Source organism: Bombina bombina, chromosome 5, assembly GCF_027579735.1.
Source record: "Bombina bombina isolate aBomBom1 chromosome 5, aBomBom1.pri, whole genome shotgun sequence".
Taxonomy (NCBI): Eukaryota; Metazoa; Chordata; class Amphibia; order Anura; family Bombinatoridae; genus Bombina; species Bombina bombina.
In genome coordinates, this window is record NC_069503.1 from 414,520,095 (window position 1) to 414,539,822 (window position 19,728).

Below are 19,728 nucleotides of genomic sequence, written 5' to 3' on the forward strand. Positions count from 1 at the left end.
TCATTCACTTAGAAGAACAAGGAAGTAACATCAGAGGGTGGTGTAGTGGTTAGAGTGTTGTTCTCATATCCTAAAGACCATAAGTTCAAATCCAGCTTTAGACTAATTTTTGCCCTATAGATACTAATTTTAAATAGTATTTACAAATGTTATTTTAGGTCTCTACCTGTATCCCAGAGTCCATTTAGAAGAATAGGACGTTATAGACATGTGGAGACGATGAAATAGAGGCTCTAGAATAAAAGCGTCTATTCTGTATTAGGTGATACCTAAATTTCCAACATAAGATTGTCATTAGTTTACAACTAGTTTAATATTAACTTGAAGCATGGGGTCAATAGAGATACCATTGTAGCACAATGGTTAAGTCATAAGTGTTCCACAATTTAGGTCGTTAGTTCAATCCCAGCCTACAATAGATGTAATTATTAATATTATTCTCAGGCTATCCACAGTTATTTTTATTTTTATTTTTATTAAGAGCTTAAAATTTTCTATTTTTATAATTGAGATTCCCTTTAGAGTACTAGTTTTGATTTATTTTTTATGTAGAAATGTTGATACAATGCAAATTGCTATAAGACAAGGAAATGCATTAGTAACACGGCTCTGTAACTAAAAGAATTATGCAAACTCTTGTCTATCTATTCTTATTAAATTACAAACTGTACAACATTCAGCTTAATACATTGGAGGCACAAAAAAATAAGGAATGGAGGAATGGGAAGCGTTTTTGGAGAAGAAAAAATGAATTTATAAACTCATAACGGACACCTATAGGGTTAACAAGAAACCCTTTAAATAAAGGAACACAGCTGGAGCAAGGTATCTTGACAAAGGCTCCCTGGAGAGCAGAAACACGTAGACCCCTATCCGGCTTTGTGAAAAACAGACAGATAGAAGAGTGATTACAGCTGCTAACTCCCAGGACCACCACGCCAGCTTGTGATTGAGTCTGTTTGTGAGACAAGCATGGAAGACGGTAGGAGTATTGATATCCATTGGAAAAGAAAACTCCAAGTGTGCACACTGAGAAGAAGATCCTAAATAGAAGATTTACAAGTCCGGCACTACAACAAACATAAAAGCCCAGTTGGATTCTAACAAGTAAGCGGATAAATAGAGATACCGCCCTCATCGCCGAGACACTGGGTAAGTGTGAAACCACACATAGAGACTAACTACTTAAAGTCTGATTTGACAAGGTTTTGCAAGAATAAAACGTTCCAGAGGGTAGACGTTTACAATAAGGGACGTCCTCAGTTTCTGGGGCTCTATTATTGGAGTTTATCAATGACTTTAATACATCAGCATTTGCAAAAAGACTTGGCCTGATCGTCATATTGAGTGAATAATCATTTTCTCCCAGCCTCCTTTGGTAACCGAACTAAGGTGCACCTGTCAGCCTGTGTAGTAACTTAAAACGTTAAATGTGAACGAGAGAAGATTGATTGATAGTCTCATATGTTACACGAAAATTATTAATACACATACGCTTTTCTTAGAACTGTTATATATTAAATTTAATGTTAGATTGTGATTAGAAAAGTCTAAGCACTATTCCAATTCTGGATTAAAATTCCAGCTAGTCAGACACCGGTGTCATTTAATCAGCAATGACCCATTAACAGGGATCACTTATAATTATTTATTTTTTATGTACCAGGGAATTGTTCAAATAGGTAGTGGTTTTAATGTGTCAATAAAATTTTAATTATGTTTTACAATTATAGCAATTTGCATTAGTGGCATTTTTTATAAGATTTTTAAATAAGTTTGTGTCTATATCTATAGAATATATTAAATAGGTGTCTATTAATTGTCAGATGGCTGTAGGCGCCACCTCCAATCTTTGTGTCTTTTGAGCTTCCATTTTCAACTGCACCTTTTGTTAGAAGTTCAGTTAGTGAGGTTGGCAAGTCTTGTTACAGCTTGAGTCTCAGTTAACACAAATCCTTGTTGCCTGTGTTTTTAATGGGATTTGCCTAACGCTGGTATTACGAGTCTTGGAAGAAGTGAGCGGAAGAACCTCTCCTGTCCAGACTCCTACCGCATTTAAAAGTCAGTAGTTAAGAGTTTTATGGGGTAATGCTGGAACATAAAGCTCTTAACTAAAGTGCTAACAAGTACACTAACAACAATAAACAACCTATTAACCCCTAAACTGAGGCGCCCCAACATCGCAAACACTAAAATAAATATTTTTAACCCCTAATCTGCCGACCGGACATCGCCGCCACCTACATTATACCTATGAACCCCTAGTCTGCTGCCCCTAACATCTCCGACACCTACATTATATTTATTAACCTCTAATCTGCCGCCCCCAACGTCGCCGCCACCTAAATACAATTATTAACCCCTAATCTGCCAACCGGACATCACTGCCACTTTAATAAATGAATTAACCCTTAAACCTAAGTCTAACCCTAAGTCTAACCCCCCCTAACTTAAATATAATTTAAATTTAACGAAATTAATTTAACATAATTAAATAAATTATTCCTATTTAAAACTAAATACTTACCTATAACATAAACCCTTCGATAGGTACAATATAACTAATAGTAACATTGTAGCTAGCTTATGATTTATTTTTATTTTACAGGCAACTTTGTATTTATTTTAACTAGGTACAATAGTTATTAAATAGTTATTAACTACCTTGCTAAAATAAGTACAAATTTACCTGTAAAATAAACCCTAACCTAAGTTACAATTACACCTAACACTACACTATCATTAAACAAATTACCTAAACTACCTACAATTAATTACAATTAAATTAAATAAACTAAATTACGAAAAAAAACACTAAATTACAGAAAAAAAAGAATTACAAGAATTTTAAACTAATTACACCTAATCTAATCCCCCTAATAAAATAAAAAAAAACCCCAAATAATAAAATTTCCCTACCCTATGCTAAATTACAAATAGCCCTTAAAGGCACAGTATACACTCATTTTCATATAACTGCATGTAATAGACACTACTATAAAGAATAATATGCACAGATACTGATATAAAAATCCAGTATAAAACTGTTTAAAAACTTACTTAGAAGCTGTCAGTTTGGCTCTGTTGAAAAGGTAGCTGGAAAGCCCACTGCAAGTGACAAATAAGACACTCCCCCCCCTCCCCCTTCTTTTGCATATGAAAAGACCCTTTACACAAACAGGAGCAAGCTGGAGTAGGTAGTCGAGCGTATTCACATAAAACTTTGGGGCTTGGTTAGGAGTCTGAAAATCAGAGCAATGTTATTTAAAAATAAGCAAAACTATACATTAATTTAAAAAAAAAACTTTATGGGCTATATAAATAGATTATCTACAAAACATTTATGCAACGAAAAAATGAGTGTATAATGTCCCTTTAAGGTATTAAGGTAGGAAAAATCCTATTGGCTGATGTTAGCAGCCAATCGGATTGAAGTGCAATCCGATTGGCTGATCCAATCAGCCAAAAGGATTGACCTCGCATTCTATTGGCTGTTCCAATCAGCCAATAGAATGTGAGGTCAATCCTATTGGCTGATTGTATCAGCCAATAGGATTCATCCTACCTTAATTCTGATTGGCTGATATGATTCTATCAGCCAATCGGAATTCAAGGGACGCCATCTTGGATGACGTCATTTAAAGGAACCTTCATTCTTCGTTAGGACTTCATTTGAAGAGGATACTCCACGTCAGCTGGATTGAAGATGGACCCGCTCTGCTCCGGAAGGATAAAAATAGAAGATGCCGCCTGGATGAAGCCTTCTGCCGTCTGGAGGACCTCTTCTGCCCCGATCGGATGAAGACTTCTGCCGTATGGAGGACCACTTGTGCCCGGCTGGGTGAAGACGGCTCAAGATAGGGTGATCTTCAGGGGGTTAGTGTTAGGTTTTTTTAAGGGGGGATTGCGTGGGTTTTAGAGTAGGGGTGTTTGGGTGGTGGGTTTTAATGTTGGGGGGTATTGTATTTTTTTTTTACAGGTAAAAGAGCTGATTACTTTGGGGCAATGCCCCGCAAAAGGCCCTTTTAAGGGCTATTTGTAATTTAGTATAGGGTAGGGAAATTTTATTATTTTGGGGGGCTTTTTTATTTTATTAGGGGGATTAGATTAGGTGTAATTAGTTTAAAATTCTTGTAATTCTTTTTTTTTCTGTAATTTAGTGTTTTTTTTTCGTAATTTAGTTTATTTAATTTAATTGTAATTAATTGTAGGTAGTTTAGGTAATTAGTTTAATGATAGTGTAGTGTTAGGTGTAATTGTAACTTAGGTTAGGGTTTATTTTACAGGTAATTTTGTACTTATTTTAGCTAGGTAGTTAATAACTATTTAATAACTATTGTACCTAGTTAAAATAAATACAAAGTTGCCTGTAAAATAAATATAAATCCTAAGCTAGCTACAATGTAACTATTAGTTATATTGTAGCTAGCGTAGAGTTTATTTTATAGGTAAGTATTTAGTTTTAAATAGGATTAATTTATTTAATTATGTTAAATTTATTTAGTTTAATTTAAATTATATTTAAGTTAGGGGGGGTTAGGGTTAGACTTAGGTTTAGGGGTTAATAAATTTAATATAATAGCGGCGACGTTGGGGTCGGAAGATTAGGGGTTAATACATTTAATATAGTTGTGGCGACATGGGGGGGCAGATTAGGGGTTAATAACTATAATGTAGGTGTCGGCGATGTTGGGGGCAGTAGATTAGGGGTTCATAATTATAATGTAGGTGGCGGCAGTGCCTGGAGCGGCAGATTAGGGGTTAATAATATAATGTAGGTGTCAGCAATAGCGGGGGCGGCAGATTAGGGGTTAATAAATTTAATATTAGGTGTGTTTAGACTACGGGTTCATGTTAGGGTTTTAGGTGTAGACATAGATTTATTTTCCCCATAGGAAACAATGGGACTGCGTTAGGAGCTAGACGCTCCTTTTTTGCAGGTGTTAGGTTTTTTTTCAGCCAGCTCAGCCCCATTGTTTCCTATGGAGAAATCGTGCATGAGCACGTTTAGCCAGCTTACCGCTACCGTAAGCCACGCTGGTATTGAGGTGAGATGTGGAGCTAAATTTTGCTCTACGCTCACCTTTTTGTGGCTAACGCCGGGTTTAAAAAAACCTGTAATACCAGCGTTATCTTAAGGTAGCGTTAGAAAAAAAAAGGCTCGTTAGCAATGCAAGCCTTTCCGACAAAAACTCGTAATCTCGCCGTAAGATTACAATTAAAATTAAAAAAAAAAACATTATCACAAAAAAATTATATTCCTTTAAAAAAAATGTATTAAAATAACAACAACCTAACATTACAAAATATAACAAAGAAATTACCAAAAATAAAAAAGACAGGCCTATTCTAATACCCCCCAAAAAAATAGCACACCTCAAAATAAAAAAATAAACTATTCTAAAACTAAACTACAAATAGCCCTTAAAATGGCATTTTGTAGGGCATTGCCATAAAAAGTGATCAAGCTCTTATTCTTAAAAAAAATAAATAATAATACTCCTAACGTTAAACCCTCCCCCCCACAAAAAACTCTTTTTATACTTTTATTTAAAGGGACAGTCTACTAGAAAATGTTTATTGTTCAAAAATATTTTGCATAACTAACACTTTTATACTAATACACTTTTAACCTCTATGATTGCCTTGCATCTAAGCTTCTGCAGACTACCGCCTTTTCTCAGTGCTATTTACAAACTTGCATCTTGGCCAATTAGTGCAGACTCATAAATAACTCCACAGGAGTGAGCAAAATGTTACTATAGGGCACACATGGACTTGCACTGTCTAGCTGTGAAAAGCTAATACAATGCACTGTTATAAAAGGCAGCCTTAAAGGGTGAAGAAATCAGTTTTATTGAAAACAAATTTATTAAATGGGCAATATTACGGCTAGATTACTAGTTGTGCGTTAGGCTTAAAAAGCAGCGTTGGCCGGTCCCAACGCTGCTTTTTAATGCCCGCTGGTATTACGAGCCTTGAAAGTACAGGTGTACTGCTCACTTTTTTGGCTAGACTTGGAAATACGGCATATCCACTTACGTCAATTGCGTATCCTCTTTTTTCAATGGGACTTGCATAGCACCGGTATTACGAGTCTTCCAAAAAGTGAGTGGTACACCCTCTCCTGTCAACACTGGTACCGCATTCTAAAGTCAGTAGTTAAGAGTTTTACACTACAACACTGTAGCATAAAACTCTTAACTAAAGTGCTAAAAAGTACACTAACACCCATAAACTACCTATTAACCCCTAAACCGAGGCCCCCCCACATCGCAAACACTAAAATAACATTTTTAACCCCTAGTCTGCCGAACCGGACATTGCCGCCACTATAATAAATATATTAACACCTAAACCGCCACAGTCCCACCTCGCAAACATTAATTAAATATTATTAACCCCTAATCTGCCGGCCCTAACATCGACGCCACCTACCTACATTTATTAACCCCTAATCTGCCGCCCCCAACGTCGCAGTCACTATATTAAAGTTATTAACCCCTAAACCTAAGTCTAACCCTAACCCCCCACTAACTTAAATATAACGTCAATAAATCTAAATAAAACATACTATTAATAACTAAATTATTCCTATTTAAAACTAAATACTTACCTATAAAATAAACCCTAAGATAACTGCAATATAACTAACAGTTACATTGTAGCTAGATTAGGGTTTATTTTTATTTTACAGGCAAGTTTGTATTTATTTTAACTAGGTAGAATAGTTATTAAATATTTAATAAATTACCTAGCTAGAATAAAGACAAATTTACCTGTAAAATAAAACCTAACCTAAGTTACACTAACACCTAACACTACACTATAATTAAATTAATTCCCTAAATTAAATACAATTAAAAACAATTAAATAAAATTAGCTAAAGTACCAAAAAAATACAATACCTCCCCAACATTAAAACCCACCACCCACACAACCAACCCTACTCTAAAACCCACCCAATACCCCCTTAAAAAACCTAAAACTAACACCTTGAAGATCACCTTACCGGGAGAAGTCTTCACCCAACCAGGCCAAAGTCCTCAACGAATCCGGCAGAAGTGGTCCTCCAGATGGGCAGAAGTGGTCCTCCAGACGGGCAGAAGTCTTCATCCAGACGGCATCTTCTATCTTCATCCATCCACGTGGAGCAGGTCCATCTTCAAGACATCCGACGTGGAGCATCCTCTTCTTCCCACGGCTACGACTGAATGAAGGTACCTTTAAGTGACGTCATCCAAGAAGGCGTCCCTTCAATTCCGAGTGGCTGATTGAATTCTATCAGCCAATCGGAATTAAGGTAGAAAAATTCCTATTGGCTGATTGGATCAGCCAATAGGATTGAAGTTCAATACTATTGGCTGATCCAATCAGTCAATAAGATTGAGCTGGCATTCTATTGGCTGTTCCAATCAGCCAATATAATGCCAGCTCAATCCTATTGGCTGATTGTATCAGCCAATAGGATTTTTTCTACCTTAATTCTGATTGGCTGATAGAATTCTATCAGCCAATCGGAATTGAAGGGAGGCCATCTTGGATGACATCACTTAAAGTTACCTTCATTCAGTCGTTGCCATCAGAAGAAGAGGATGCCCTGCGTCGGATGTCTTGAAGATGGACCCGCTCCGCGCCGGATGGATGAAGATAGAAGATGCCATCTGGATGAAGACTTCTGCCCGTCTGGAGGACCACTTCTGCTGGATTCATTGAGAACTTCGGCCCGGTTGGGTGAAGACTTCTCCCGGTAAGGTGATCTTCAAGGGGTTAGTGTTAGGTTTTTTTAAGGGGGTATTGGGTGGGTTTTAGAGTAGGGTTGGTTGTGTGGGTGGTGGGTTTTAATGTTGGGGGGGATTTGTAATTTTTTTTACAGGTAAAAGAGCTGATTACTTTGGGGCAATGCACCACAAAAGGCCCTTTTAAGGGCTATTTGTAATTTAGTGTAGGGTAGGGTTTTTTATTTTTGGGGGGCTTTTTTATTTTGTTAGGGTGATTAGATTAGGTGTAATTCGTTTAAAAATCTTGTAATTTGTTTATTGTTTTTTGTAATTTGTGTTTGTTTTTTTGTACTTTAGATAATTTAATTTTATTGTATTTATTTGTTTTTAATTTAGGGAATTAATTTAATTATAGTGTAGTGTTAGGTGTTAGTGTAACTTAGGTTAGGTTTTATTTTACAGGTAAATTTGTCTTTATTTTAGCTAGGTAATTTATTAAATATTTAATAACTATTTAATAACTATTCTACCTAGTTAAAATAAATACAAACTTGCCTGTAAAATAAAAATAAACCCTAACCTAGCTACAATGTAACTATTAGTTATATTGTAGCTAGTTTAGGGTTTATTTTATAGGTAAATATTTAGTTTTAAATAGGAATTATTTAGATAATAATATTAATTTTATTTAGATTTATTTAAATTATATTTAAGTTAGGGGGTTTTAGGGTTAGGGTTAGACTTAGATTTAGAGTTTAATAACGTTAATATAGTGGCGGCGACGTTGGTGGCGGCAGATTAGGGGTTAATAAGTGTAGGTAGGTTGCGGCGACATTAGGGGGGCGGCAGATTAGGGGTTAATAAATATAATGCAGGTGTCTGCGATATTGGGGGCAGTAGATTAGGGGTTCATAATTATAATGTAGGTGGCGGCGGTGTCCGGAGCAGCAGATTAGGGGTTAATCAATATAATGTCGGTGTCGGCAATGTCGGGGGCATCAGATTAGGGGTTAATAAGTGTAAGATTAGGGGTGTTTAGACTCAGGGTTCATGTTAGGGTGTTAGGTGTAGACATAAATGTATTTTCCCCATAGGAATCAATGAGGCTGCGTTAGGAGCTAAACGCTGCTTTTTTGCAGGTGTTTTTTTCAGCCGGATCTCCCCCTTTGATTCCTATGGGGAAATCATGCATGAGCACGTTCAGCCAGCTCACTGCTAACGTAAGCAGCGTTGGTATTGAGGTGAGATGTGGAGCAAAATTTTGCTCTACGATCACTTTTTTGCGGTTAACGCCGGGTTTGTAAAAACCCGTAATACCAGCGCTGTCTGTGAGTGGTGAGCATAAACTGCTCATTAGCACTGCATAGCCTCTAACGCAAAACTCGTAATCTAGGTGTTAGTTTTTTGAAAAATGAGACAAAGTGGCCAATTTATCAAATGGCGCGCAGACATGATTCATTGTAGGGAATCATGTCTGCCCAACATCTTTAAATGCCGACAGCATATGCTGTCTGCATTTATCATTGCACAAGCATATCTTGTGAACTGCTTGTGCAATGCTGCTCCCTGCACATTCGCTAGCAGGGGGTGTCAATCATTCCAATTGTATTGGATCAAGATGATTGCAGTCCGCCACCTAAAAGGTGGCAGAGAAGTTAAGGAGCAACGGTCTTGCATCCGCTGCTTCTTAACTTAGGTTTACGGCGAGATGGGAACCTCGAGGCGTAGATAGCAGCATCCGCTGCTTGATAAATCTACTCCAAGGAACGAATAGTGCGGGCAATGAATTTTCAAAAAACGAAGTTTATGAATATTCATAAAAAAAACTATTTGGCCACGCCTATTTTTTTTGCCTGTGGACACATCTAGTAACTTTAATATTTCTTTTTTAAAGCATATTTTTTATAATTTAGTTATAAAATTCTGTAACCCTTGTTCAAGTAAATATTTTGTATATAATTATCTCAAAATTACACACTGTCACCTAGGTTACGAGTCTTGCGTTAGGGTTAAAAAGCAGCGTTAAGAGGTCCCAACGCTGCTTTTTTCCTAACGCTGGTATTACGAGTCTTGAAATGACAGGCTCACCGCTCACTTTTTTGGCCAGAGTCGTTAATACCGCAAATCCACTTACGTAAATTGTGTATCCTATATTTTCAATGGGACTTGCATAACGCCGGTATTACGAGTCTGCAAAAAAGTGAGCGGTACAGCCTCTCCTGTCAAGACTGGTACTGCATTTAAAAGTAAGTAGTTAAGAGTTTTATGGGCTAACGCCGTAGCATTAAACTCTTAACTAAAGTGCAAAAAAGTACACTAAGACCCATAAACTACATATTAACCCCTAAATCGGGCCCCCCCCACATCGCAAACACGGAAAAAAAAATTAACCCCTAATCTGCCGAACCGTACATCGCCACCACTATAAATATTTATTAACCCCTAAACCGCCACACTCCCGCATTGCAAACACTAGTTAAATTTTATTAACCCCTAATCTGCCATCCCTAACATTGCCGACACCTACCTAAATTTATTAACCCCTAATCTGCCGCCCACAATGTCCCCACCACTATATTAAATTTATTAACCCCTAAATCTAAGTCTAACCCTAACCCTAACACCCCCTAACTTAAATATAATTTAAATACATCTAAATAAAATAACTACAATTCACTAAATTATTCCTATTTAAAACAAAATACTTACCTATAAAATAAATCCTAATATAGCTACAATATAACTAATAGTTACATTGCATCTAGCTTAGCATTTATTTTTATTTTACAGGCAACTTTTTATTTATTTTAACTAGGTACAATAGTTATTAAATAGTTATTAACTATTTAATAGCTACCTAGCTAAAATAAATACAAATTTACCTGTAAAATAAAACCTAACCTAAGTTACAATTACACCTAATATAACACTATAATTAAATTAATTACCTAAACTAAATACAATTAAATACAATTGAAAAAAAAAACACTAAATTACAGAAAATAATAAAATAATTACAAGTTTTTTAAATTAATTACACCTAATCTAATCCCCCTAATAAAATAAAAAGCCCCGCAAAATAATACAAAGCCCTACCCTATACTAAATTACAAATTGCCCCAAAGTAATCCGCTCTATTACCTGTAAAAAAAACATACAATACCCCCCCCAACATTAAAACCCACCGCTCACACACCCAACCCTACTCTAAAACCCACCCAATACCCCCTTAATAAAACCTAACACTAACCCCTTGAAGATCACCCTATCAGCCAATCGGAATTCAAGGGACTCCATCTTGGATGACGTTAATTAAAGGAACATTCATTCTCTTTGAAGACGTCGCCAGAAGAGGATGCTCCACGTCGGATGTCTTAAAGATGGACCCGCTCCGCACCGGATGGATGAAGATAGACGATGCCACCTGGATGAAGACTTCTGCCCGTCTAGAGGACTTCTTCTAGCCGGCTTTGATGAAGACTTCTGCCCGTCTGGAGGGCCACTTCGCCTGGCTTTGTTGAGGACTTCGGCTCGGCTGGGTGAAGACTTCTCAAGGTAGGGTGATCTTCAAGGGGTTAGTGTTAGGTTTTATTAAGGGGGTATTGGGTGGGTTTTAGAGTAGGGTTGGGTGTGTGGGTGGTGGGTTTTAATGTTGAGGGTGTATTGTATTTTTTTTTTACAGGTAATAGAGCTGATTACTTTGGGGCAATGCCCCGCAAAAGGCCCTTTTAAGGGCTATTTGTAATTTAGTATAGGGTAGGACTTTTTATTATTTTGGGGGCTTTTAAATTTTATTAGGGGGATTAGATTAGGTGTAATTAGTTTAAAAAAACTTGTAATTATTTTATTTTCTGTAATTTAGTGTGTTTTTTTCGTACTTTAGATATTTTTTTCAATTATATTTAATTGTATTTAGTTTAGGTAATTAATTTAATTATAGTGTAGTGTTAGGTGTAATTGTAACTTAGCTTAGGTTTTATTTTACATTACATTACATTAAATACATTTGTATTACATTACATTAAATACATTTGTATTTATTTTAGCTAGGTAGCTATTAAATAGTTAATAACTATTTAATAACTATTGTACCTAGTTAAAATAAATACAAAGTTGCCTGTAAAATAAAAATAAACCCTAAGCTAGATACAATGTAACTATTAGTTATAGTGTAGCTATCTTAGGGTTTATTTTATAGGTAAGTATTTAGTTTTAAATAGGAATAATTTAGTGAATGGTAGTAATTTTATTTCTATTTATTTCAATTATATTTAAGATAGGAGGGGTTAGGGTTAGACTTAGATTTAGGGGTTAATAACTTTAGTATAGTGGCAGCGACGTTGGGGACGGCAGATTAGGGGTTAATAAGTGTAGGTAGGTTGCGGCGACATTGGGGGCGGCAGATTAGGGGTTAATAAATATAATGTAGGTGGCGGTGGTGTCCGTATCGGCAGATTAGTGGTTAATAATATAATGCAGATGTCGGGGGCGGTAGATTAGGGGTTAATAAGTGTAAGATTAGGGGTGTTTAGACTCAGGGTTCATGTTAGGGTGTTAGGTGTCGACATAAAAAGTATTTCCCCATAGGAATCAATGGGGCTGTGTTAGGAGCTTTACGCTGCTTTTTTGCAGGTGTTAGGTTTTTTTTCAGCCGGCTCTCCTCCATTGATTCCTATGGGGAAATCGTGCACGAGCACGTTTTGCCAGTTTACCGCTACCGTAAGCAGCGCTGGTATTGAGGTGAGATGTGGAGCTAAATTTTGCTCTACGTTCACTTTTTTGAAGCTAACACCGGGTTTCTAAAGACCCGTAATACCAGCGTTACTGTAGGTGAGCGGTAAGGAAAAACTGCTCATTAGCAACACACAGCATTACCGACAAAACTCGTAATCTAGGCGTGTGTTTGTTAGGTTTCATAATTATATTTATTGAGTTTTATCAGCAATATTTCTTTGTAACATATAGTTAATGATAGGATATCCCTTTAAATGATACATCGCTATAATAAAAAAAATAATGCAGATTTAGTACTTCCCGTTGTCTTGGCACTGCTTTATTGTATTGTTTTTTAAACCACATATGCATGTTAAAGGTGCGCTGCCAGAGATCACATGATGTTAAAATGTTTTCTAAAATATACCTTGTATATAGCATGCTGACAGCCAGATTACAAGTTTTGCGCTATGAATGGCTCGCTAATAACTTGCAAGCTATTTCCACTGCTCACCTTTAATAGCGCTGCTATTACAGGTTTGCCAAAACCCGGCGTTTGCGGGCGATATGGCTGCGTTGAGCTCCATACCGCACACAAATACCAGTACTGCTTTGAGCTTCTTTTACGTGTTCGTGCGCGATTTCCCCATAGACAACAATGGGGAGAGACGGCTAAAAAAAAGCCTAACACCTGCAATCATGGAGCGTAAAGCTCCGTAACGCAGCCCTATTGATGTCTATGGGGAAAGAAAATGTATGTTTAAACCTAACACTCTAACATAAACCCCGAGTCTAAACACCACTAATCTGCTTCCCCCAACATTGCTGACACCTACATTACACTTATTAACCCCTAATCTGCCGCCCCCAACATCGCCGCCACCTACATAAATTTATTAACCCCTAATCTGCTGCCCCAATGTCGCCGCCACCTACCTACACTTATTAAACCCTAATCTGCCGCCCCAACGTCGCCGCCACCTACATTACACTTATTAACCCCTAATCTGCCATCTCCAATGTCACTGCTGCAACTATACTAAAGTTATTAACCCCTAAACCTCTGGCCTCCCACATCACTAACACTAAATAAATATATTAACCCCTAAACCTAACCCTAACCCTAAGTCTAACCCTAACATAACCCTAACGCTAACACGACTAACTTTAACATAATTAAAATAATTCTAAATAAAACTATTAATAAATAAATAATTCCTATTTAAAACTAAATACCTGTAAAATAAACCCTAAGCTAGTTACAATATAACTAATAGTTATATTGTATCTAGCTTAGGTTTTATTTTTATTTCACAGCTAAGTTTGTATTTATTTTAACAAGGCAGACTAGTTAGTAAATAGTTATTAACTATTTACTAGCTACCTAGCTCAAATAAATACAAATTTACCTGTAAAATAAAACCTAACCTGCCTCAAACTAACACCTAACATTACAATAAAATGAAATAAATTAAATTAAAAAAATACATTTATCTAAATTAAAAAAAATATTAAACACTAAACTACACAAGATAAAAAATATATTATCAAAAATAAAATAAATTACTCCTAATCTAATAGCCTTATCAAAATAAAAAAGCCCCCCAAAAATAAAAAAAAACCCTAGACTACACTAAACTGCCAATAGCCCCTAAAAGGGCCCTTTGCGGGGCATTCCCCCAAAGAAATCGGCTCTTTTACCTGTAAAATAAAATACAAACAACCCCCCAACAGTAAAACCCACCACCCATACAACCAACCCCCCCAAATAAAATCCTATCTAAAAAACCTAAGGGCATTTGGATGGGCATTGCCCTTTAAAGGGCATTTAGCTCTTTTACATTGCCCAAACCCTAAGCTAAAAATAAAACCCACCCAATAAACCCTTAATAAAATCTAACACTAACCCCCGAAGATCCACTAACAGTTTTGAAGACCCGACATCCATCCTCATCCAGCCGGGAGAAGTCTTCATCCAAGCGGCAAGAAGTCATCATCCAGACGGGCAGAAGTCTTCATCCAGACGGCATCTTCTATCTTCATCCATCCGGCGCGGAGCCAACAGCCAATAGAATGCAAGCTCAATCCCATTGGCTGATTGGGTCAGCCAATAGGAATGAAGCTCAATCCTATTGGCTGATTGCATCAGCCAATAGGATTTGTTACCCTTTAATTCCTATTATCTGATAGAATTCTATCAGCCAATGAGAATTCAAGGGACACCATCTTGGATGATGTCCCTTAAAGGGAACCTTCAGTGTACGGCTGGGACCATATGAAGAGGATGCTCCGCGCTGGATGTCTTGAAGATGGACCCGCTCCACGCCGGATGGATGAAGATAGAAGATGCCGTCTGGGTGAAGACTTCTGCCCGCCTGGATGATGACTTCTTGTCGCTTGGATGAACACTTCTCCCAGGTTCGTTGAGGACTTCTTGCCGCTTGGATGAAGACTTCTCCAGGCTGGATGAGGATGGATGTCCGGTCTTCAAAAACTGTAAGTGGATATTTGGGGGTTAGTGTTAGGTTTTATTAAGGGTTTATTGGGTGGGTTTTATTTTTAGCTTAGGGTTTGGGCAATGTAAAAGAGCTAAATGCCCTTTTAAGGGCAAGGCCCATCCAAATGCCCTTTTCAGGGCAATGGGGAGCTTAGGTTTTTTAGATAGGATTTTATTTGGGGGGGGTTGGTTGTGTGGGTGGTGGGTTTTACTGTTGGGGTGGTTATTTGTATTTTTTTTCACAGGTAAAAGAGCTGATTTCTTTGGGGCAGTGCCCCGCAAAAGGCCCTTTTAAGGGCTATTGGCAGTTTAGTGTAGGCTATGTTTTTTTTTATTTTGGGGGGCTTTTTTATTTTGATAGGGCTATTAGATTAGGAGTAATTTGTTTTTATTTTTGATAATTTATTTTTTATTTTGTGTAATTTAGTGTTTATTATTTTTTGTAATTTAGATAAATGTATTTTTTTAATTTAATGTATTTAATTTTATTGTAATGTTAGATGTTAGTATGAGGCAGGTTAGGTTTTATTTTATATGTAACTTTGTATTTATTTTAACTAGGTAGTTAGTAAATAGTTAATAACTATTTACTAACTAGTCTACCTAGTTAACCTTTTAAAGCCGTTATGCCGTTCCATTCCGTCATAATTAGACTGGGCTTTAAAGCCGTTATGACGGAATGGAACGTCATAACTAACGGCTGTCCTGAAGCCTTCTGTGCTTCAGGGATTTAATCGCGGTCTGGAGGGCGTTCCTAGGATTGTAGGGACACCCCCCAGATGCGATCCAATAATTGAAATCTCGCGATCGTATGCACGATCGCGTAGTTTCAATTTGTCTACATCGGAACAGTTGTTCCGATGTAGGCACTTTAACCCTGTCACGAAAGGGTTAAAATAAATACAAAATTAGCTGGGAAATAAAAATAAAACCTAAGATAGCTACAATGCAACTATTAGTTATATTGTAGCTAGCTTAGAGTTTATTTTACAGATAAGTATTTAGTTTTAAATAGGAATTATTTAGTTATTAATTAAGTTTTATTTAGATTTATTTTAATTATGTTAAAGTTAGTGGGTGTTAGGGTTAGGGTTATGTTAGGGTTAGGGTTAGACTTAGGTTTAAGATTAGGGGTTAATTACTTTAGTATAGTGGTGGCGACATTGGGGGCAGCAGATTAGGGGTTAATAAATGTAGTTAGGTGGCGGGGATTTTGGGGGCCGCAGATTAGGGGTTAATAACAGTAAGGTAGGTTGCGGCGATGTTAGGGACAGCGGATTAGGGGTTAATAAGTGCATGTAGGTGGCGACGACATTGGGGGCAGCAGATTAGAAGTTAATATTATTTAACTAGTGTTTGTGATGCGGGAGTGCCGTGGTTTAGGGGTTAATATGTCTATTATAGTGGCGGCAATGTCCAGAGATTAGGGGTTAATAATTTTATTATAATGTTTGCGATGCGGGAGGGCCTCGGTTTAGGGGTTAATAGGTAGTTTATGTGTGTTAGTGTACTTTTTAACACTTTAGTTATGAATTTTATGATACAGCTTTGTAGCGTAAAACTCATAACTACTGACTTTCAGGTGGTGGTACGGATCTTGTAGTTAAAGAGTGTACCGCTGACTTTTTGGCCTGCCAGGCAAACTCATAATACCGGCGCTGTGGAAGTCCCTTGAAAAAGGACTTTTTAAAAAGTGCGGTACTTAAGTTGCGTGATGGCCAAAAAGGTGTGCGGTACAGTTATACCTACAACACCTGTAATACCAGCGGTAGTGAAAAAGAGTCGTAACGCTGCTTTTTCACTCATAACGCACAACTCGTAATTTAGTTGTGAGAGATCTAAGGATATTGTTGTTGTGAATACATAATAACAATTACGACTTCTGCCCACTTGGATGAAGACTTCTGCCGGCTTAGAGGAGGACTTCTGCCTGCTTGGATAAAGAATTCTGCCGCCTGGATGAGGATGGGATGTCCGGTCTTCGAAAACTGTAAGTGGATCGTCGGGGGTTATTTATAGTTTTTTTTTAAGGGTTTATTGGGTGGGTTTTATTTTTAAATTAGGGCTTGGGCAGTAAAAGAGCTAAATGCCCTTTTAAGGGCAATGCCCATCCAAATGCCCTTTCCAGGTGTCAGGGTTTTTTCCCTCCTTTGTTTGCCATGTGCTGCTGGCAGCCATTTTACTCACCTCTCTTGCTGACTCTGGTGCATACTGTGTGATGCTGCTTATTTCCTACACTTCCTTTTATGGCCAGACTGGTGTTCATCATCAGTGTGAGACAGGATGCAGTCTCAGAATTGTGATGTCATCACTTATTATTTAAAGGGCTTCTGTTCAGTATGCTTTGCCCTTGCGTTGTCTCAGACCTGTTTGTGAGAGCTCCTGTGTATTAACTGGCTGTCTGACGTCCCTCCCGGTTCCTGATCCCTGGCTTTTTCCTGACTCTGCTGTTCTCCTTGTTCCTGATTCCGGCTCATCTGACTACTCGCTTTGGCTCCTGACTCGGCTCGTCTGACTATTCGCTTTGGCTCCTGACTCGGTTCGTCTGACTACCAGCTGTGGTTTAGATTCCTGGCTTGTTATTTGTTTTGTGGACTATTATTTTTTGCTATTAATAAAAGTGTTATTATTTGCACTTCTCATCTCTGTCTGATTCCTGGTATCCTGACATTACACAAGGGCCATGAATCCTGATGGTGCTAATAATCCACCTTTACCTGCCATAATTTCCAAGATGGATGAACAGGATCACCTCTTGGATCAATTTGCACTAGCCTTGCAAACCCTGCTGACTCGCGCTGCACATTTGGACCAAAGTGTCCCGCAAGTTATGGCTGCGCCTGTTTCCACTGCTGCACCTAGTCCTACCAGGAGCATGTCCGGTTCTGCACCTCTATCTCAGCAATATGGAGGTTATCCTAATCAGTGCAGAGGGTTGAACCAGGTGAGCATTTACTTTGAGATGTTACCTCAGGCATTTACCTCTGACAGAGCTAAGGTGGGATTTCTCATCTCATTACTCTCTGACACAGCACTTGCCTGGGCTAATCCCTTGTGGAAAACTAATCAACCTGTGATTTCAAATTACCCTGAATTTGTGGCCTCCATTCGAAGGGTATTTGTTGTTACGTATCGCTCCTCCTCTGCTGCTAAATGACTCATGTCCATTCAGCAAGGTACAAGATCTGTTACTCAGTATGCCATTGAGTTCCGTACGCTTGCCGCAGAGGTAGGTTGGAACAATAAAGCCCTTGTTGCCGCCTTATTTCATGGGCTCTCTGATGCAATTAAAGACTAAGTGGCTGCCAGAGATTTACCAGAGGATCTCGAGGCATTGGTGTCTTTTTTTATCCTAATTGACATCAGAATCAGAGAGAGGCCCTCTTTCAAGGAGCGCTTGCAGAAGCCTCCTGTTCCATTGTCTCCTATGTGTTCGTTCCCACCCATGCCTCCCTCTCCTCCCATGTATCTTAGTCCCGAGTCACCAGGTACAACTGAGCCGATGCAGTTGGGATTCAAGCATCTCTCCGCGGCGGAGAGGGCCTTTAGGAGAAGGGAGGGGCTCTGGCTCTATTGTAGGTTACAGGGCCACCTTTTGAAGTCTTGTCTTACACGGCCGGGAAATGCTCACACCTAAGGTCCTGTCAGGGGCAGACCTTGGGTGGTTTATCCTTGTCCCCGGAACCACTAAAGGAGAAACCTTTGGTCAAGGTTGTCCTTTCCTGGGTGGACTCCTCCATAGTCACCCAGGCTCTTGTTGACTCTGGTGCTGTGGGCTATTTAATTCACAGTGCTTTTGTATCAAAGCACTCCATTCCTGTTTTGCCTTGGTCCATTCTGCTTGCTATTGAGGCTATTGATGGCAGGCCCCTTCAGCCTGCACTCATTACTCATGAAACTGCTCCGTTATCCATGGCTGTTGGGGCTCTCCATTTTGAAACCCTCCAGTTCCAGGTGATAAACTCTCCACATTTTCCGGTTGTTTTGGGTTATCCCTGGCTCCAAAAGCACAATCCCAGTCTCGAGTGGCGCAGGTCCAAAATTTTGTCGTGGTCTCCACAATGTATTTCCACTTCGGAAACCAGTTAAAGTCTTGTGCACTTCTTCTGTATCTCAGTTGCCAAAGGAGTACCGAGAGTTCCTAGATGTTTTTGACAAGGTGCGTGCCGGTATGTTGCCTCCTCACCAGTCTTACGATTGTGCCATAGACCTGCAACCCGGAGCCATTCCTCCTCGGGGCGGAGAATTGTGCTATGGAGTATGTTGCCGATGCTCTGTCACGTGAGATCATCTGCAAATGCTGCTCTCCTGCAGGGGCAGGCTTCTTCTTTGTGAAGAAAAAGGGTTGGCGAGTTAAGACCACGGGTCGATTATAGGGGTCTTAATCGTCTTACCATTAAGAATGCTTACCCTATTCCGCTCATTACGGAACTCTTTGACCACCTCAAGGGAGCTACGGTCTTTACTAAACTTGATTTGAGAGGAGCGTACAGTCTCGTTAGGATCAGGGAGGGTCACAAATGGAAAACAGCATTTAACACCAGGAGCAGGCATTATGAGTATCTTGTAATGCCCTTTGGCCTATGTAATGCTCCTGCTGTTTTCCAGGAATTTATTAATGATTTCCTATGAGATATGTTGCAACAGTGTGTTGTGGTGTACTTAGACGGCATCCTCATACACTCACCCACACTTGAGACTACGTGAGAACGGCCTGTTTTGTAAACTCGAGAAATGTGAGTTCCATCGGACTCAAGTAATCTTCCTATGTTATGTTATCTCTGTTGCAGGGTTCT